The sequence below is a fragment of the Pinus tabuliformis genome, chromosome 9 (assembly GCF_031772625.1).
Source record: "Pinus tabuliformis cultivar Carrire ecotype Pingquan chromosome 9, CPIR1, whole genome shotgun sequence".
NCBI classification, from domain to species: domain Eukaryota; kingdom Viridiplantae; phylum Streptophyta; class Pinopsida; order Pinales; family Pinaceae; genus Pinus; species Pinus tabuliformis.
This window is the reverse complement of record NC_142307.1, coordinates 1,969,071,014-1,969,075,342: the sequence shown is the minus strand read 5'-3', so window position 1 is coordinate 1,969,075,342 and position 4,329 is coordinate 1,969,071,014. Positions and strand designations below refer to the sequence as shown.

The 4,329-nt window shown below is 38.5% G+C and overlaps 1 pseudogene; it reads right to left on the bottom strand.

Moving 5' to 3' along the window:
- Positions 1-971: 971 nt before the first annotated feature.
- LOC149156881 (26S proteasome non-ATPase regulatory subunit 13 homolog B pseudogene) lies at positions 972-1,928 on the bottom strand (annotated as a pseudogene).
- Positions 1,929-4,329: the final 2,401 nt, after the last annotated feature.

Genomic DNA, 4,329 nt, shown 5'->3' with positions numbered 1-4,329 from the left:
CATGGTTCTGGGGAATTAAGACTGACGTCTTCCCCTGAAAGCTTGGCTGGAGACACAAAGAATGCTATCTAATATCAAAGACAGAACTTTAGACTTCAACTATTGTTCTAATGAGCATGTTGACATGGTCCTTCTCCCATTCTAAAGTTCTCTCTCTCTTTTTGACCAAAAAAAAAGGAAAAGGCTGATTCGGTGGTAACAACTGTTGTGTTTATCATATCTGGGATTTCAATGTATAGGACTCTTGGTATTTTTATATCTATTCTCAAAGTCTTGATTTCAAAAACATATTGTTTTTGAAGTGCTAATACAGAGAATGCGCATATAGATGCCTTTTGCAAAAGATTGAAGGATACTGTAACTATTCACAATCTATTTATTGCTTGCAAATCTGAATATTCAGCCATTTTCTGGCGGAAATTTCATGGCTAATTTAGTTTATCGTATCATGCCTGTTCAAATGCTACTTGTAATTCTGTTGTACGTTTAAGCTACAATTATTCATTTGTTATTAATTTCCTCGGAAAGAATCAAGAAGTTCCTCATTGTACAACAAAGCATATGGAACGTCCTGGTCGTTATCTTCGCGTTGGTCATTGCTGAGAACACGTTGAAAGAATGAGTTGAAACTCCTGCACGTCCAGCTTTTCCATTATGAAATTCTGTATTAGTTGAACGTTACTTGAGCACTCTGACACGTCCTGATTTGTTAGATAAACATTACCTAACAAACTGCTGTCTCAATTCAATTCGGAGCCAAACTATCAAAGGAATTTTAAAGTGTTTGAGTTCATATTATCCTGTGCTTCAAATTTCAGACCGTTTCCATGAATCTCACCTGACATGGTAACGCTGTATAATGGTATGCGTAACGCTGTGTAGTGGTATTATTGAATGGTATGTGTGTAATGGTAATGTTTGTTTTTATTGAATGGGTTAATGCAGTTGAGTGGTAACGTTGTCCATAATTGTTGATGCCTTCGTCTACGCTTTACTTTTCAATCATGATGCCACTAAATCTGGGGTTTCAGCTTCAACAGCCAACAGAGTTGTGTGGACTTTTTGCAGCCAATTGTCAAGCTTATCCCTTAAGGATTTGATCTGGGGTATTCCCAGCACTCTAGGCTGTACCCAAGATACATGCACAGTCGCATCAACTTGGTCAATAACCCCTTCAATTAAATGAACATAAAGGCTTTTCATGAGGAGATACTCAACATCTTCAATTGATAATTTGGTTCGGTCTACAATGATACTCAGTGGGACTGTTCTATCTTCTGAAGGACAACTAAATATGATCTCCATCAAGCATAGGATATTAATCTTTTCCAACAACTTTTTCTCATTCTCTACAAGCGTCGGTTGTGCATTGAGAGCATCCCTATGAACATGACATAGTTCTTGATACCGAGCTAAGTCACCAGCATTAAAAGCTTGTAAAATATAATATAGCCACTCTACACTCGTACCCAGAAGACTCTTCACAATTGGATGTGCCAACAGTTCTCCAAAGTTGTATATGTTATCTCCAAGTAATGCAGCAAGAGACAAGTCAAATGCTAAATCCAGCTTGAACGGTTCCGAAAGAGACTCTACAGTAGTATAAGCCAGAAACAGAAGAGCACTTTTATAAAACTCAGCAAATTCTTGTCTCGACTTATGATACTGAGATGAGACCCAATGGTAGCTTGCATAAATAGAAGGATCAATATCAGTCATACTGTCCAGTGTATGTTTGCCCTCATCTGGTAGCTTTTTACATTCTTTCTGTTCACTTTGTTCAAGTTTTAATGCAGCTATTTGCATTCTAACATATAGTATTGGTTCCTCAATTCGTGTATCCCTTGTGGCACGAAGCTTCTCGATTACTCCCTCTAAGTAGCTGATAGCAGCTTCCCTTTTTGTGTACTAACAAGAAACAATAACAGCAAAATGTGCAAGCTTAAGTAGATTGATCTTCATCTCAAAATCTGTTATAAAATTGTGATATAGTTGGATAAGCGCATCACCAGCCTGAAAAACTGCGAGGGCTACGAACTGTTCGAGCTTGAGAAAAGTGGCAAGATCAGAGAATACTGATTCATACCCCAGTCAAGGCATATGAGCATTCAAGTCCTGTCTATGACAGTGTTATAATTGTTGAAGTTTTGTTAGCCATAATTTCTGATTCAAAAGGGAAGGAGTGTTTGAAGGATCCAAGCAAGTTTGCAATTGCTGCTGCCCTAGTTGTGGAACTATATTTAAAACTCATTATAGTTTCTGTTCCTTGATTCATTTGCTGCACATTTACAAAGGATTTTTCTGTGTCTTTGTACTGTGAGTGGGTGTTACTTTTACTCATTGGGTCATAGTTGTAATCAGTCTTTTAAAGGGGTGTAATTTTGACAATGAAGAATATGCCTCGAATTACGGAAATATTAGAGTTCTTAAAAACTCTGATATATTCCTCTAATCATGAAACTTTCCAAATCAGCAAAGGCTCTCTCTCAGAAATTCAGACATGTCTATAATATGCACAAGAGAAAATTGATTTTTTGCAGCTTGAAACACAGCTACAGCAAGAAGAATTAAAACGAAGGAGTCATTCTGAACCTGTTTCTGTTCAGAACAATGAAGCAGACTCCCATAAATAGCAAGTCAATATTGTTCAAGTTCATTCACATCCAGTACCCAATAAAGCAGCAATTGTACATGCAGATGCAGAAACTCAGTTTGCACTTCCCAAGCCCATCATCAGATCTTGGGAACAACTTGTCCACAACAAGCACAGAACCGGTCTTGGATATGACAAGGACTTGTCCTTTCATATTCCAGACTACACCAAGCCCATTCAGTTTCAGAGTGCTGGATTCATTCATGACAGTTCACCTGCTCTTCATGACAGTTCAGCTTCAGTTGTTCCAGACTCTGCCCCTCTTCCACAGCAACAACAATAACAACAACAACAGATTGTAAAATTCCAACACTGTGACTGAGTTGGCCATCTGAAATATCACTGTTTTGATCTTCATCCATGTAAGCACTGTCATAAAACCAGTCATTCTTCACACAGATGCTTCAGAAACAAACGTCTTGCAAGAACAAAGATTCATCTTGGATGGATCGCTTCTTGGCAATGGGCATCAACAGCCAAGAAGATATTCCAAACACATGTCAGAACTTGTTCCAGAGTATTGAATAGTCTTGCAGTTGATTTTTCTCCATCATCTCACCTTGTATCTAACAGGGGGGGAAATGATGGTCATCTACAAGCTTCAAAGCCACATCAAGCGAGCCTGAGCCACAACCTGCCACACCAATTTCAGAGTTGTAGCCAGAGACTAAGATGCCCATGAACATGCCTTCAATTGGCAATCTGGGACACTTCCTCTAGTAGAAGACTTCAGCTTCTTGTCAGTTTTGGAAGAATTCCAGGAACACAATTGAGAACACTTCCTCTAGCAGAAGACTCCAGCTTCTTGCCAGTTTTGGAAGAGTTCCAGGAATTGCATTAAGCATTCCAGATTTGTTGGTCATCCTTAAACCATCACAGGTTGAGACTTCCCTTTTCAGGTTGAAGTTTTACCTTTTATGCGGGGTGAGACCTCCCTTTTATGGTTGAAGGTTTCCCTCTTTAAAACAATAGGATCACTTCCTCTAGCAGAAAACTTCAGTTTCTTGCCAGTTTTGGAAGAGTTTCGGGAACTGCACTAAGCGTTCCAGTGTTGGTGGTCATCCTTAAACCACCGCCCTTTATACCAACATTTCATAAAGCACATTCAGCCTAGTTCTGCCATGCATATTTTCACATTTTGTATTACAACTCTCTTCTTGGACTCATACATAACCCTTCGGATTAAGGGGGGGAATGTTGGACACCTAATCCTAAATGGGTTAGTGTGGAAGCCGAATAGACCAAAGCAGTCCAAGAGACCCTGGGATGTGAAACCCAACGGTCACAACAATGTACTATAAATGTATATCAGTTGTTAATAAAAATCGTATTGCATGTTTTATCTTTCATATCTCTCTTGCTGCCCATGTGTGTTTAACAGAGAGGAAGGCAATGTTATGTAAAAATTAGTTAGATTAGGTTATTATTTAATTTTCAGTTTAATTAGATGAAAGGGCACGATCATAAGATCATGCCCTTTCCCGAAAAGGTGTCCATGGCGGTATATAAGCCAGGCATCCGCAATTGTAATATCATCATCTGTAACTTATCTTATTATTAATAAAATATTTGTATATCTATTTCTGCGTTCATAAGTTCTTCGTTTCACACAGTTCAAGCTAAACTTCGACAGTGTGTTTTGAAGTATATAATAATACAAAGAAAAGAAGATAAGT